Source organism: Macaca mulatta, chromosome 3 (genome assembly GCF_049350105.2).
Source record: "Macaca mulatta isolate MMU2019108-1 chromosome 3, T2T-MMU8v2.0, whole genome shotgun sequence".
Lineage (NCBI taxonomy): Eukaryota > Metazoa > Chordata > Mammalia > Primates > Cercopithecidae > Macaca > Macaca mulatta.
The window spans coordinates 6,859,161-6,876,804 of record NC_133408.1 but is presented as its reverse complement, the minus strand read 5'-3'; the positions used below and the strand labels follow the sequence as shown (position 1 = coordinate 6,876,804).

At 40.8% G+C, this 17,644-nt stretch overlaps 1 protein-coding gene and 1 long non-coding RNA gene across 2 annotated transcripts in view; both read right to left on the bottom strand.

Annotated features, from left to right (window-relative positions):
• DSCAM (DS cell adhesion molecule) overlaps positions 1-17,644 on the bottom strand; it is an 831,700-nt gene that overhangs the window by 580,260 nt on the left and 233,796 nt on the right. The window lies entirely within an intron of this gene.
• Positions 4,135-16,793, bottom strand: LOC144339651 (uncharacterized). Its single transcript, XR_013414907.1, has 4 exons — positions 16,686-16,793; positions 15,477-15,578; positions 6,454-6,600; positions 4,135-4,494 (listed from the first exon to the last, which is right to left on the bottom strand). It is a non-coding gene; the product is annotated as an uncharacterized LOC144339651 (long non-coding RNA).

Here is a 17,644-nt window from a genome sequence, read left to right as displayed (position 1 = left end):
TTCACATTCGGGGAATATGTAGCTACTATTTCTTCTTTAGGAAGTAAAATTGGCTGCACCTGGGCATATTATTAGCTGCTCACCACAGGGAATCTCATGCTGATGGGCTATAATTTAGCAGAGAAGGAAAAAAAAGGCAAGCCAATTAAAATGAAGCACATCACTTGGTGCCCATTTGCTGATTGCTTGTCAGAATCTATTATCTTGTATTTAACAAATATGGGATAATTAGGAAAGGAGTGAGTATGAGATAATCAAAATCTGGGGACCAAATTGTTATCCTTGCACAAGAAGAAAAACTCTGAGTCCTCCTAATCCGTCCTGCCAAAGGAAAAAAGCACACCCACATATATTCCCCTGTGAGATTCTCAGATAATTCGAGAAGACTCCTGTCAACCAGCCCCATCCCAGTCCCAATCCCGGCATGGCCCCCAGGGGCCCAGCCTAAGGTGGCCTGTCCTGCTGAGTGCAGACCCAGGCCTCAGTCATGGAAGTCGGAGAGATGCAGGCTGTAGACTACCCTAAGGGTCTTTTAGAGTCAAGAAATGTTTGTTTTGTTTTCCTTTTCATGTACTTGGTCAATTTAAACAGGCTGACATCCTGATTTAAAACAAAAAATGCCAGTGAGGTTCGGTTTAAAGGGCTTCTGGCTACTCCTTAATAATCAAGGTTGTTTTAATTATAATGAAAAGCTACTTACAAACTAAAGAATTTTTTAAAAATTACAAACCATCAAGATCGGCAAGTTCGTGGGAAAAAAGGCCCATTGTGTGAAATTTGGAACTACTTTTATGGAGGATAACTGGCCATGAGTTTCAATTGTTTGAAAAATGTGCTCACTCTTTGGTTCAGAAATTCCACCACCAAGATATAGACTGGAGGGAAAATTATACGTGCACATAGATTTGATTAAAGATGTTTATCACAGCCTGACATGTGACTGCAAATAAATGGAAACAGTTGTACGTCCAATAACAGAAGTGCTAACTATAGTGTGAGATGAGATGGAATACCATGAGGACATTCTACATTCTTCCATGATGCAGAAGAATATTGCAGGTCAATGTGGTGTCAATGAAACAAGCACATGTTTCAGAAGAACATCAACAGGATTAAATGATATACATTATGCATAAATTGCTGCATAAATTATGACTACCTGTGCATGCATTTCTATATACACACATACTTCTGCCACATATATACATATGTATGTTATTATATATTTTATATACATTAGGCATATATGTATGTATGTGCACACACACACACGTCTTAAAAGTAGATGGGGGCCGGGCGTGGTGGCTCACGCCTGTAACCCCAGCACTTTGGGAGGCTGAGGTGGGCAGATCACCTGAGGTCAAGAGTTCGAGACCAGCCTGATCAACATGGCGAAACCCCGTCTCTACTAAAAATACAAAAATTAGCTGGGCATGGTGGCACGCACCTGTAAACCCAGGAGAATCACTTGAACCCAGGAGGTGGAGGTTGCAGTGAGCCGAGATCATGCTATTGCACTCCAGTCTGGGTGACAGAGCGAGACTCCGTCTCAGAAAAGAAAAGAAAAGAAAAGAAAAGAAAAAAGAAAATTGATGGGAACATTATATACCAAAATATTAACAATTTTCTCTAAATGACGACTCTATGAATAATTTTTGTCAGCTTTATATATTTTTTTTAAAAATTCTGCTTTCTAATAAATCTGAAAAGTAAAAAACGAGCACTTTAAGAGTGATCTCTTCATCATTATCTTTAATTGCTTTGAAAAACAAAACATGTGGTGGGTAAGAAAGCCAGACAACATGGCTAAATACTCCCCAACAAATTCGTACCGTTTCTTTCTGAGATCTTTCTTTATTTTGAGTGGCGATATTGCTTCCTAAGAGACTACAACACATCTTACTTGCATGAGCTACATTCATTTCAAACCTAAGAAAAGCAGGGTACTTCAGACTACAGCTAAGCTGGATGTATTAAGTGGCCTGGAATGTGTAATAACAGGCAGACAGATGGAGCTAAAGTCTTTCCTGGGCAGACAGCTCTATACCAACCAACAAAGGTGAAACATGTGATATGGGTAGTCTTTGTATGTGTCCTGGGTCTTTGGCGCTATTAAAAAAAGAAAAAATATTTAAAATGCATATCATTAAACGCCACAGGCAGACAATGTGCTTCCCTACCACACCAGCCCATGGACTCATGCGTGGCTGTCATGAAGTCTTCAAGAAAGCCCACTTTCTGATAGAAATGATAATGTTCTGAAATCAAATCAAACACACACACGCATGCATACAAGATCAATGCAAACACCATAAGTGGCCTCGGTTATTATTTTTGAATTACATTGTGTATGAGTCAGCTCCTCTTCTTGGTTGGAAGCAGAAATAACTGAATTTGTCTGACTTTAGCAGAAAGGGCTTCACTGAAAGGTTACTAAAGAAAGCACAGAATGACTGGGAAGGTCTTGACAACTGCAGTGTGCAGGAAAGAGCTAGCTGCCTGACAGTGCCAGTCTCACATCTCTTCAGGAAGGCCTAACTGACCCTTGGTCAGTTCCTGAAAACTTTGGCCCTGCAATACTCCCTGTGCTGCTAATGAATACGTTTGTTTTATACACCCAGGGTCCTGACACCTGCTGCCCAAGCTTATCTAGGTGGTTCGTACCAAGTCAACAGCATGATTTATGGTGGTCACCAGCTTTCCTCCTGGAAATAGGTGCCTATGTGACCAGCCCCTGATAAAAGCTCTAGCCTCTGAGACCCAAGCTGCCCTCCCTGGGCTTAGACACTCAGCTTACATCACTGAAGTTCACTGCTGGAGGAATCAATGTCTTGTGCAAATGCACAGGAAGATTTTGGAGGCCACTGCCTGGTGCATTTGTTTTCCTTGTTGATGCCACTGCATGTTTTTTCACTGTGATGAACCATAGTCCTGAGTCTCACTGAGCCCTATGAGCCCTTCTAGTGAGTCGCAGAACTTAAGAATGGTCTCAGGCACCAGAAATACATTCTAAGACAGCCAGGCAGAAGCCAACACCCAGAACAAAGGCCAGGCACAGAACCAGTCTTGAGTGGATGTTGCTGCTGCCATCACAGAACACCAGAGGCCACAGCCTGCCCCCTCCCAGCTCTTTCAAGACCAACGCAGGACACTGGAGATCCACTGGCTCCAGGTACTGTAACTGAAACTAGGGTTTCTCAGGCTTGGTGCTGTAGACATTTGGAGCCAGAGAATTGTTTTTCATGGGAACATTCTATGCATCAGAGTATGTTTAGCAGCACCTCTGGTCCTTACACACTAGATGCCAGCAGCTCCCTCCCAGTCGTTATGGTTGAAACTGTCTGCTGACATTGCCATATGACTTCTGGGGTCAAATCTGTGATCAGTTAAGGAGCATTGACTTAGAAGAAGCTAGGTCAGGTGTCCACAGAGTAGCTACAAGCTACAATCTGACTCAGATTCTGCAACTTCTCCTTTCCCACCAAAATTCCTATTGCAGAGCAATGCCAGACAGAGGACGGGTGTTCCAATGTGAGGCAGGCAAAACACCGGCACCCGTCTGCTTTGCAACACACTTGGGACTTTTGTCAATATGGCTGCCTTGGTGAAGGTGAAGTCTCACGAACAATAGGAATTGTCAGGTCTGCTTTCTAAGGAGAACTTTGTTTACTGACAGTCTCGCTCCTGAATTAAGGGCTGTGCAGGACTGATTAAAAAGGTGGCATTGCATTAAGAAATGAAAGGCTCATGTTTCAATAAGCATCTCTGATAAGAAGAAAATTGCTAGTTAGTGCACATGAAATCAACAGGCTGCTTGATGACTATCGAAATGTGTACTCCGTTTGCAGAAAATCCAAACGAAGAGTGAATAAATACATTTTAAAACGTTACCGGCTAAAATCATTGATGAACTCTCCATGGTCTTTGCCTTTATGGAACTTCCACATGATATCCTCTAAAGGGTGAGGGCAGGAGGGCAGGAGGGCAGGAGGGGTGCTTGTTGCCGTGGCAGTGGGTGCGATGTGTGGAATGGCCTCTAGTGCTGCATGACAGTGCTGTCCTCACAGCAGCTGCCTCCCTGCTTTCACCCTGATGGCCTGGGAAGGGGAGTTTCATGAGAGAGAAGTGTGAATCTGCACCTGGAACATCTGGGCTTATTAGGCCTAGGATTTTTCTGCACATTTGTGCTTTGTCAAATAATATAAATAAGTTCCTAAAAGACAGAGGGTAGATATAAATTAATTGAAAGAAGAGAGCACAATCCAAAACATGCTTTTACAGAGAGCTCAGAGGAAAAAAAAAAGTGGAGAAACAAAAGAGGCTCTCCAAGCTTCCAGACTGTGAGCTAGTGCAGAGACAATGATCAGAGAGATGACTGGGAGAATGGAGAGGTGGCAGCTGGTCAGTTTGCTGCATCCCCACCCCCAGTCCTCATTCATCCCTCTTATAGCAATCACAGGGCACTTGGCTGCAGAACACAGGCAGGAAAAGCACCTGGAGGTGGAAGGGACAACACGGCAGAAACTCAAGTGTCTACCAAGACCCAGGAAAAAGGGGAGAGACTTTGCAGCCACTGGCATGTCAGCCCTCGCAATCTGTCCTGCTTCTACCTCAGAATTACTCAAAACAGGCTGAAGCAAGCAGTATGCCACTTAAACCCACAGGGTAAAAGGAAATCTCAAATGTAAAGATAAGCAATTTTTTTTAAAAAACAAAAGCAACACCATTAAAGTGAGACATACACATTTTTAAAAAGAATAAATAGCATCTCATGAAGTGGGGTTAATATAACAAAAGGAGGTAAACTTTAAGTGAAGTATAGCATTCTGAGATGAATGTCAGAGGATCCTTCTCCCATGAAACTATAACAGATTTATCATAATATGTAATATTTCTAAAATAAGAATAAAATATACACATTTAATAATATTTATAAAACTATTATTGACTTAATTGGAATATTTTTGATGATTACATTATGTTGAATTTAATTACTAAGGAATATTCCTCCAGCTTGACAGATTCAAAAAGATTAATATGTTGGGGTAATAGTTTTTCAACAAAATATAATTTACTTATTGTTACATAGTTCATATTTCTCCATTTTGTTCACAAGCATGAAATAAAATATATCCATTAAACTATTCTAATATAAAATTAAGTTAATTCATGAAAAAGAAAGGAAATGGGTCCCTTTACATTATTTATTCTTAGTGAATCCACTATGGCTTGAGTTGATTACTGCTTTCTTTAATATCTACATATTAAGGAACTACAAAATAATCTATTCTAGGAGTTTGTTTTGCCATTGCATCCACAGGCACTGTAAATATGCCCATCGATACTTTCTAGACTTAATGAATTCATATTTTTGGAAAGATGGAATTTGAATTGGAAAGCTTTTGAAAGACAGCCCAGTCAAAAGATTTGAACAGATACTTGGAGAGAAGATTTTAAGCATGTAAAAAAAAGCTCAACATATTAATAATTAAGGTAATCTCATTTGAACCATATGAGATAACACTATGAAATCTAGTAGAATGGGAGGAAAGAAAGATAAATAAAAAGAAGGAAAGGAGGAAAAAAGAAAGAGGAAGGAAGGAAGAGGAAAAGAAGAAAGGAGGGAGGGGGAGGGGGGAGGAGGGAGGGAAAGGAAAGGAAAATAAAAGGAAGGAAGGAAAAAGGGAAGGGAAGGGAAGGGAGAGAGAGGAAGGGAGGGGAGGAAGGCAGGCAAGCAGGCAGGCAGGCAATACCAAATAATGATGAGAATATAATGGAAAAAGAGAAGAGCAAGCGAAGAAGGGAGGGAGGCAATACCGAATGATGGTGAGAATATGATGGAACAACTGGAACTCTGATATACTGCTAGTGAGAATTCCAAATGGATTAGCTATTTTGGAAAACAATTTGACAGCTTTTTATAAAGTTAAACATTTGTTTGCCATTCAACTCAGAAACACTACACTGTGTTCACACACAAAATCTGTAAATTAATGTTTCTACTGGTTGTATTCATGATGTCCCGTAACTAAAAACAACCCAACAACCTCACTTTCAGTAGATGAGAAAATAAACCGTGGTGCATTTATACTAGAGAATATGACTCAGTGTGCACTGATGCGAGTGACGACATTGATGGATCTCAGATGCATTATAAGTGAAAGAAGCCAGACTCAAAAGGTTGCATTTCTAGGATTCCATTTATATGACATTCTAGAAAAAGCAAAATATAGAGATAGAAATCACAACAGTGGTTACTAAAGTTGGGAGACCGGGGATAAAAATGACAAAAAAGGGTCACCAGGGAAGTTTGGGGGTCCCACAGAAATGTTATCTGATTGTGGTATAACTCTAAGCATATGTTCAAAAGAAGAAATACATGTTAAAAATAATACATTTTATTACATGTAAATTACATCTTTATAAATAGAAAAACAAAAACAAGAAAACTGCCATGGGATAAGTGGAGCCCAAGATTTTGAGGTGAGCTCATTAAGAGTGATTTGGGGTGCTCTCCTCATACCAGGCATTCTCGTGAACTCCTCTCCACATTGTGCCTTTGGGTTTCATGACTACTGTTACATGAGGTGAGATTTCATTCTGAGACAGTGAGAAAATGGGCATTCTAGGAAAGTATAAATTCCCAGTGACCTGACCGGAGACGCTTGAGGATCACTGGTTCAAACCTCCAGCCAGGCCAGGCCATGGCTGCTAAGTACCCTCTGACTTCCGCTTGGGGACAAGATGGGATGGCACCCAGAAAAGAGCGGTGTTTGCCGAAGTCATGTAGTGCTTTCGGGACATTGTTCCACCAGACCCAGGTGTCCCCATTCCTCTCTTAGGTAGCACCCATTCATCTATATCTCAATTTTGCACCAAGAGGACTTGGTAAATTTATTTAGAGGCCATGCACAGAGATGGCCCCAAATGGCAAATCCAATTGAGCAGTTAGGAATTGCTGTTTTTGAGAGTCCAATGTGCAAAGGGATGGATCAAAACAAAAATGTGGACTGGCACTGAAGGAGGTCATGGAAGGGGAGGGGGAGGGGAGGGGGAGGGGAGGGGGAGGGGAGGGGAAGGGGAGGGAGAAAGAAAGTAAAGAAAGGAAAGAAAGGAAAGAAGACGGGAAGGGAAGGGAAGGAAGAAAGAAAAAGAGAAAGAAAAAGGAAGGGAAAAAGGAAGAAAGGAAGGAAGGAAGGAAGGAAGGAAGGAAGGAAGGAAGGAAGGAAGGAAGGAAGGAAGGAAGGAAGGAAGGCAGGCAGGCAGGCAGGCAGGCAGGCAGGCAGGGAGGAAAAAATAGAAAGAGAAAATAAAAGATAAAATTCAGGAAAGGGGAAAACTACTTTTTATATCAACTACCACCACAATGACAAAATTTCTAAAAAAGACAAAAGATTTTTAAATACTCAATTGATGCATTGCTATTTTAGGTCGTGTTTCCTTTACACTTACCAAAATATTACTAGAAGCCCACAATTATCACCTGCCTCCTATTTTCTTACCCCTTGACTTTCACCTGACCCCTGAAGTCAGTTACTTTCCTGACTTTAAAGACAAAAAGAAAAGGATTTGAGTGTCTGCCCCACTGTTGGAGGTGTACAAAAAAAGGTGTGCTTCAATGGGAAATAACACAATTTCTAGACTTTAGAGGTTATCACATTCTAAGTTTTCACTGTCTTTGAGCTATTTTACAAACCTGTAGGTTGTAAGTAACTGATGAACACCACAAATTCCGCCCCTCTCATAGGGGTTTAATTGGTTTCCCTCCCCACTGACACCATTCCCATGGAAAAACCAGTTTTGACTCCATTTGCATATTCATTTCACTATTGCTGACAAATAAATGTTGGTTTGGATCCCCATTTCAACTGGTTATAACATTTTCCTAGCTCCCTCACAGAATGAGTTAAATAAAATCTTTAATGCATGTTCTTTTGTCCATCTGCAGGAGGTACAGCCCACCCGAATACTACCAGCACGAGGGGTCTAGTTGGAGGCTAGAATGGACAGCTCCTTTGGGCAGCCCACACTTGACCACAGTCAGCGCTTTTGGCTTGAGACCAAAAGTGGAGCAAACTCAGCTCTGTCTTCCCAGTCATGCTTTCCTCTGAGCCGGCTCCAAGTCTGCCCCCAGGAAATATCTGTTCAGAATTAAAAGCACTTAACACTGATTTGTATGTACACGATACAAAAAAAAAAAAATCAGCATTAAAGGTTATAATGTGCTCATTCTTTGTCATATAATTGGACCTAATAAAGAAACATCACATTAGTTACCTAGTAAATTTCTACTTATTACTAAATTAATAGCTATCCTCACATACATCAAATATTGTCAACACTTTCCTGGAAGCTACTGCCACCGCAAATTGAGTCAATCAAATAATTAATTGAAGTAAAATGACTCCTGTCCAGCAGAATGGATGTGAGATGCATTTACTCGTTCTATCAAATCCTTCCTTTTCCAGAATGTATCATTTTCAAAGGAGATCTGAAGCGGGGCCCTGGCTTACTCATTGAAGACTGCATAAAATATTTTGAAGCTATTCAGAAAAAAAAAAAAAAAAGCATTAAAAACAATTTTCATATTGGAGGTTAAGTGGCAGAAATCTTTTTAGAGCAAAGTTCCTTTGTTTTGTATGCTATTTCCTGAGTGCAGTGAACTTACTAAGCACTTTGATGTAGCAAAAATTGTGATGTGCATATGTACAAATGATCCAAACACAGCAAAAAGCAGCTAAAAAAATCAATAAAGCAGCTTTTTAACAAATGCATTCCGAACTGGATCAAAGAGATAGCCTGGCAGCTACATGCTACTGATCTAACACTCATTACATTTTCATTTCAAGGAAACATCTTTTGCAACAGAAAGGTGAAGTCTGTCTGAGGCAGGAGGAAAGCTTCTTTTTAAATAGGAACTAAATAAATATAGGGCCTGTGTGGGTCTCTGCAAACAAATCAGTGCGGAGGGGCTCGCCTTTGAAAGAAAGGTCTCTACAAATTCCAAGAGGGAGCTTTTCATTGATTTTTCCATCTTCCTCACTGTCCTTCCCCAGAATAGACTTTCATATGTAAATATGTAGTCAAGAGCAAACACTTGCCTACGGATAGTGGTATTTTTGTTTTGTTTTGTTCTTTAAGGTATAGTCACCGGGAACTGGGAGCTGTAAAGGCTTACCCATATCTGATTTGATAATGATATTCACCATTGATCTTATAGCCCAAGGGAGGGGCCCCTTTCAGAATGTTTCCAGGCACACAAGATTTTTTTCAATGAGTTCACTCAGGTTTGTTTGTCCTTCAATCTTCAGGTGGCGATAAGCCTTGAGAACGGTTTTTTGCCCTGTGTTCTGATCATATACACGCATTCCAGGTTATCTTACCCAGGGCTTCCTGCCTAACAGGGACATTCTTGCCTCTCGCAAAATGCTGTGTCAATCAGATTTTTGTGCCGATTCTCATTTTGCCCCTCAGCCTCTCCACATCTCATTTTCCCACTTTACTAACATGAAAACTCATCATTGCTTGTGTCACTGGGTTAAAATAAAACATAACTGACTCTCAATTAGCTTCTGGCAATATGACAGAAGGAGGAAATAGATGAAAAAAGCTCAGAGACAGAAAAATCTGTTTTTAAATTTTTTTTAAGAACTCCCTCATGCAAACATCCATCTAGAATAAAATGTCACCAGCACTGTTGTAAGATCGGATTTAAAAAAAAAGGTAAGACTTTCTGTGTTTTGGCCAGGCCCTTAGAACAGAGGCGGGGATTACCAAAGTAGGAAAACAGAACAGCCTCATCTCCAGGTGGGGTGAGAGGCACCTGGACAGCATGACCACGTGAATGATGCTCGGGAGGAGAGTCTTCTGGAATGCATAACATTCCCCCCAAAGAAAAGAATGAAGCCTGACAGGAGATGAAAGCCATTGCCCAACACTTTTGAGTTCCTAAATAACCTACCAGAAGAGCTAAGAAAATTGTGTATAGAAGTCAGGCCAAAAAAGAAAGAAAGACAGATTAGATTAGGGAAGAGGAAACCTTTGTGTGCATACACATCCAAGCACACGTCCACACAAACACACACTCATCACTCCAACCTTCCAGGCACCTGCAAATTGGGAAATATCTCCAACACATTTTGAAAGAAATGAGGTGTAAGTAATTGAGTGATATTCCAAATAGCTTATTCATACCAGTTATTTTATAAGAAACATGGAGAAAATACTCTGATTATATAAAGTGAGCTTTTATAATCTAAGAGTGTATTTATTATGTTAGTTGCTGTGTTGACATAAATAGGTATTATACAAATATATTCTCACCATAAAAAGGCAAATAGTATATACATTTTGAAGTTAAACGTTTAGTTTAAATCATTGTTATTTAGGTGTCTGAATGTGAAAATAATGAACATTTATGAACGATTTCTGAAACAGGAATGAGGAACCTGAAAAAATGAGAGATGATTATGAAGTTCAATTGATACTCAGCTCAAAACAAAATTAATATAAGAGTCAGAAACCAGGGGCCAGGCGCGGTGGCTCACGCCTGTAATCCCAGCACTCTGGGAGGCTGAGGCGAACAGATCATGAGGTCAGGAGTTCAAGACCAGCCTTGCCAATACGGTGAAACCCCGTCTCTACTGAAAATACAAAAAAAAAAAAAAATTGCCGGGCGTGGTGGCACATGCCTGTAATCTCAGCTACTTGGAAGGCTGAGGCAGGAGAATCACTTGAACCCAGGAGGCAGAGGTTGCGGTGAGCGGAGATCACACCATGACAATCCAACCTGGGCGACAGAGCAAGACTGTCTCAAAAACAAAAGCAAAAAGCTCTTAGAAAGAGCTAGAAACCACAGAGATATACATGGAGACTGACTGTCCACATTTTCCAAAAGAAAATGAAATATCTTGGGGAATAAGAGAAAAACATTATATAAAGATGCATTATAATGTATAATACAGTAATACTTAAATTCTCCAGAAACCAGCTATCCAGGCACTTTCCTCATATGGAAGAGTCACTCAACAAAGGCCCACCATCCTATGTCTAGGAGGCTCCTTTTTCACTGCCTCAGATGAGATTCTACATTTCTCATCTCTGGCTTCCCTCCTAACAGCTCTCTCAGGGCCTTCTCTAGTCTTTTCTGGAGTGAAAGTCCTCATCCTAAACTTGCTCAGTGAGAACCTCTCTCTGCCCTGCACCTACCCCAGTCACCCACTCAAGGCAGATCCTGCTGCAGGAGCTGGAAGTCCCCACCCTGTGGCCTTCTCAAGGATGTCATTCCTTCTGTTCTTTTATCTTTCTTGTATCTGCACCACGATATCTTATTCTCCATTGAATCACTGTACTCAGTGTGCAGACATGCTTGACTGTATCTCATCTTTATAAAAAACACATAAATAACAGCAACAAAACCAAATTCCCTTTAGCTGGCATTCTCCTTTACTGCTGCCCCATCTTCCTCTCAATTTTCCCCACGCAATCTTTCTCACCTCTTCCTCCTCTCAGGAAATGGGAAACCCTATTCACCTACGTCTAGTAGTCTCTTTTTGAAATTAAGTACATGTTTATTAGTAGTTTAAATCTTTAGTATTTACAGGTCCAAATTTGAAAAAATATGGACTTTACACAATTTCTGATAGATGAATGAGTAACCAGAAAAAAATGAGAGATGTTTATGGAATTCAACAGATACAGAACCCAAAATAAAATTAATATAAGACTGATTCCTGAGGGCCGGGCACGGTGGCTCACGCCTGTAATCCCAGCACTTTGGGAGGCCGAGGCGGGCAGATTATGAGGTCAGGAGATCGAGACCATCCTGGCTAACATGGTGAAATCCCATCTCTACTAAAAACACAAAAAATTAGCCAGGCATGGTGGCGGGAGCCTGTAGTCCTAGCTACTTAGGAGGCTGAGGCAGGGGAATGGTATGAACCCAGGAGGTGGAGCTTGCAGTGAGCTGAGATCGTGCCACTGCACTCCAGCCTGGGCGACAGAAGACTCTGTCTCAAAAAAAAAAAAATTACTGATTCATGATTTTTAGGAGGGAAGGCAGAGTTGAGAAATGCCAAATTGCATCACAGGGAGTGGACAGTGGAGTGTTGCTCAACCCAGGAATATTCTTGATTTTACCATCTTCCTGCCTCATCCCTGCCCTCAGGCCATGTCAACACACCCATCAGCAGGTCCTGTTCCTACTATCTGAAAATGTATCTCACATCTCTCCACTCAGCTCTACTTCCAGTTGAGGTCACCATCATCCCTTATGTAGACACCTGAAATAACCCCCTATCTGATCCCATACTTTCCCCTCTACAGTGTACTCCTCATCTCTAGTAGCAAGTGTGATCTTCTTCACCCACTGTGTCAAACCCTATGTTATACTCCTTCGTACAATTCTTTGGTGACTTTCCATTGAACTTAGAATAAAATCAAAATGCTCTCCATTGTCTCCCAGCCTCTGGTGATCTGAATCACATCTCTTGTCAACCTTGTCTTCTTTTTAGTTTCACTCAGCTCCAGCCATGCTGTCTTTTTGCATTCCTCTTTGACACCACTTATGTGGCTCGTTCTTTCTCATTCTGTTGGACATAGAGAGAGACCTTCCTGCTTCCCTAATCTAAAATAGAATATAAGCTCCTTAAAGGCAGGGGGTTCATTGCTACCAAGTTTTCCATAGTATTTCCAAAGCATCAGTCGCATAGTGGATGCTAAGTGCATATTTGCTGCTAAAATGGTAAAGAATCAGGAGAACAGAAGAAATAAAACTTCCCAATGGGGTCAAAACAAGTAGTACAAAGCAAATGCTATAAAACTTGAAAACTTGATTCATAAGAAAGCTTCTTGAGTTTATGGATGTTTTCTTTAAACATCAAGAAAACAACTTAAATTAACTGGGGACCTGGTTTCCATATTCTCAGCCTAGTAGGAAGGGAGAAAGAGCTCCAGTTGCCCCTCAAGTAACAGATTCTAACTGAGAGATACACCAACTGAGGACAGAAGCCGTATCTACTTCATGAGCTTTGTGTCCCTAACATCTAGTACACTGCCTCTCCACAACAGACAGCCACATGTTAGTTGAATGTATAGACAAGTAACTCTAATAACCTGTGCCAAACAGAAATGAATGCAAAGAACTAGGAAAGGACACAAAAAATCGATAACAGATGTAGGTTGGGAGATCATGATAGCTGAGTGAGCCAAATCTTAAAAATTATGTAGCATTAGAACATGTGGAATAGGCAAGAAAAACTGTCCAGTCTATGAAAACCACAAGTGCAAATCCAACTTCTTCCACCCCAACTATATGAGTAAATATGTTGCAGAAAGCCTGAACAATTCTGTGAGTCTTCTCTAAAATCACTTGGGATTTTAAAAGCTAGTCATTTTCTTTAAATATGCAATTTAAAGACTCAATTACAGTCAGTATAGGTTTGGATTCTTCCTTTTCTATATGCAGTCAACCACACTTAAGTCACCTTGAAATACAACAAAAGCAAAACCCTTACTCTGAGGACAACAGTAATAGCGACAACTTTACATATGTCTATAAGATGTTGTAATTTAGCCAACACTTGTGCTTAAACTACTTTATCATCCACAGTGCATCTGTAAGTAGATACACTGTCTCCATGATTCAGACCTGAAAGCTCGGATTTGGAGAAGCACAGGTATTTATGCATGGTTGCATAGAGAAATTGAACCATTATTTGGATTCAGATTTACTAACTTTAAATCAGCTGCTGCCCACCACCTCAGCATGCCATGACTACTCTTCCCCATTCTTGGACAGATTTTCTCTGCTATGTTTTTGTCTTCTTTTCTACCCTGCTGGGGAGGCACCAGAAGGAAACTTGAAGACCCCCAAAGTTGTGTGTCAGTGTATGCCAAGAATGATTCAGATGGTGCATTTTACCACTTTGTATACCATCTTGTGTATTTAGTGTGGCCCAGTAAATCACACAACCCCAGCACAATGAAACCACAAATAATTTGTGTCTTTTGTCTTTGTTTAGACAGAAAAGATCATCCATAAAATGACCAAATATCTTGGAAGCCCAACCCTCTTTTTCTGATCCATACTTCGATAGCTTAACTGAATTCAGCAGAGTAGCATTATTAGAGAAGTAATGAATCGTAACAGTTGGGATCATGAACCCTGGAGCCAACTTGCCTTTGTCAAAGCCTGGCTCCCCGACTTACCAGATGAGAGAACTTTGACAAATGATTGCACCTCTACAAGCCTCAACTGCACTTCTACAAATTACTGTACGTCTACAGGCCTCTTTATCTATGAAATGGAGATAACAGTAGGGTTGTCATCAGAATAAACTAAGTTAAAACAAAGGTCAAACCAGCTCACTGTTTGTTTTTATAAATAAATTTGTATTGGAACACAGCCAAAATCATTTGTTTATGTATTGTCTGTGGCCACTTTTGCACTGCAGTGGCAGAGTTACGTAGTAATAACCTAGATCTCATGGCCCACAAAACCTAAAATATATAGTATCTGTTCCTTTACAGAAAAAGTTTGTTGACTCTTGAGTTAATACATGAAAAACATTTAGAATGGTCCATGGAATAAGCGCTTAGCATCTTTTCTTTTCTTTCTTCCTCTTTTTTTCTTTCCTTTCTTCCTCTATGTATCTATCTACCTATCTTTCTATTTATCTATCTTTTGTTTTATGAGACAGGGTCTTGATCTGTCACCCAGGCTAGAGAGCAGTGGTGCGATCTCGGCTCACTGCAACCTCCGCCTCCTGGGCTCAAGTGATCCTCTCAACTCAGCCTACTGAGTAGCTGCAACTACAGGCATGCACCACCATGTGGCTAATTGTTGTATTTCTTATTTATTTTTTTATTTTATTTATTTTTTTTGTAGAGACGGGATTTTGACATGTTGCCCAGGTTGGTCTCAAACTCCTGGCCTCAAGCGATCCGCCGGCCTTGGCCTCCCTGGCCACTGCACCCAGTCCTATATATCTATCTTTGTGTGTGTATGTGTGTGTAGTAGTGTGTGTGTGTGTGTGTGTGTGTGTGTGTTGTGTGTGATATTACTTAGTCTATGGCAAGTACTTAGGATGTTTTTTCTACTTCCTGTAATGTAAAATAATTTAATCTCTACTCTTATGCAAAGGCCCAGAGATTGAGAGTCACGGGTCAAACAATTTGGGATTGGACAAGATTATCCTTATACATTTCTTTGAACCCTTCAATTTCAGAAAATTCAAAACCAAATTCAAATAGAAGTAACAGAATTTACTTTGAAAGGGTTTTGAGTCTCATAAAAACGTGTAATTGTGCATTTGAGTGTATAGCCTGTATATCCAGTTAAATGATACCCAAACTCCTTAGGGGAAGATCACACATCCATCAACTATTGAAGTCAGAACTGGCCGTGTCACTTGTTTTTGCCAACAAAACAAGAGAAGAAGTGAGGAAAGAGTTTTAAGAGCTAGTTTGGGACTTACTGTGTTCTCTTTTTCTCAGTGCTCCTGAGATCCAAAATTCCCCAGATGCAGCCTGCTCCCTCAGTGTGGAGGGTCCACGAGTAAGGACCATGAAAGTCCCAGCTGAGCCACCAGGGCAAATGGAGTAAGCGAGAAATTAATTAGCCTTTGTTGTTTGAAGGTGCTGAAGGTTGTTAGCCTACTACAACATAGCCTATTCTGATTGACACAGTGTTCAATGTCTGCCCTTTGTCCAGAGTATAAAATTTCCCAGGAGAAAAGGAGACAAATCATATTTAATATTAATAATCATATTCATATTTACTATCGGAGACCTGGCATCTACTATAGAACTTGACATATACATAGAGATTAATAAAAGAAGTCATCTGGTAGCATGTGAATAGTTAAAAGAAGAGGTAAATGACAATATAGACAATATAGATGTTATAATTACTATTAAGTGCTATAAACAAAAAGGGTGCCCTTTATGACCTAGATTCCCTGGGAGGCGAGGAGTAAATGCTAATGGGTGTCTACCATGGAGCCCAACAGGAAGGTGTGTTGGCCGGGAAAGCAGAAGTGAAAAGGAAAGAGAAGGGCTGTACAAACAATTAATTAAGCAGGAAAGCACAAAGTATGTCCAAAATTAGGGAACAGACACATCTGACAGAAGCAGAGGCAGAAAGATCATAGAGAGGTGGGGTAAGAATAAAATCTACATGATATGCATGCATTGCTGGATAAAACCCAAATTTGCAAACATTTTTGTTGGTTTAAATGGTGTATAGTCAACACTTAAAAATGGTTCAAATTGTGGATTTTATGTTATGTATATTTTACCACAACAAAGCAATATATTCTTTTTTTTTTTTTTTTTTTTTTTTTTTTTTTTAAGATACAGAGTCTCACTCCATTGCCCAGGCTGGAGTACAGTGGTGTGATCTCAGCTCACTGTAGTCTCCACCTCCCAGCTTCAAGCGATTCTCATGCCTCAGCCTCCTGAGTAGCTGGGATGACAGGTGCACGAGACCATGCCCAGTTACTTTTTGTATTTTTAGTAAAGACAGGGTTTCACCATGTTGGCCAGGCTGGTCTTGAACTCCTGACCTCAACTGATTCTTCCCTCCTAGGCCTTCCAATGTGCTGGGATTACAGGCGTGAGCCACTGCACCCAGCCAAAGTAATATATTCTAAAAAAAAAAAGTTCAGTGTTGATCCATCACCCACCTAGACATAAGGCAGAGAGTTACTGTTCACTGAGCATTTGGCCTTCACTATACTTGTCATTGGGGGGATATAAAAAGTGCATCTAGACCCCATCAGCTTTCCTGGAAGACCGGACACAAACAAAAACGCTGGAGTCTCAGATGAACATGGTAGAATGTCACCCAAAGGTGGACAGATCATTACAATGTAATTTGATTTTTGAGGGAGTTGGGGGAAGAAAGAATGGGCTCAGAGGTTGGCTATGAAACAAAGTCCCCACTTGAAGAACGTTGGTCAAGGCGCCAAGGAGAGGAAGACCCTGGGGGTTGGAACATCTATGTTGTCAATCTGGAGAATAAAAGTATTATCATTTTCCAAATTAGATAATATCCACTTTCCCTCTGTGCTTTTCAGCAGTTATGGCCATTAAGGACACCATGTTATGTAGCAGAAATTGTGTATGCCAGCGTCGAACCTTCTGTGCTTACACAATTTGGCCAAGTCACTTCGTATTATCTTATACGTGGCCCCTCCACACAGCTCAACAGCTCCCCTCCTCTGCTCCACCAATCTGCAGGTCAGCTCAGCCACAGTGGAGCTCTCTCTGTCCCATGTCATTTGTCTTCTTGTTCCTTATTTGACTCTTGCCAGCAAATCTCACCGCTTGATAATTGAGCCAGCTGCTGAACTGCTCTACCAGCTCACATTCCCTTCCCTAGCTTTCACCATCAGGTCCAGTCTTTCACTCCCACATCTTGCCTCATGCAACCACTTTTGTTATTTCTTTAAAATAAAATATGTCTGATTTACGGGCATGGTTTTGGGTGGGATTCTGGGCTTGCATGGGTGATTCACCGTTTTCCTCCCGCTGACTCAGAGCACTCCTGCAACCCAATATAACTTCCTAGTATTGGGTCTACTCTTTTGTACTGTCCCTCACGCCCCACAGTCATGGAACTGGTGAGAAGGAGTTAAGACAC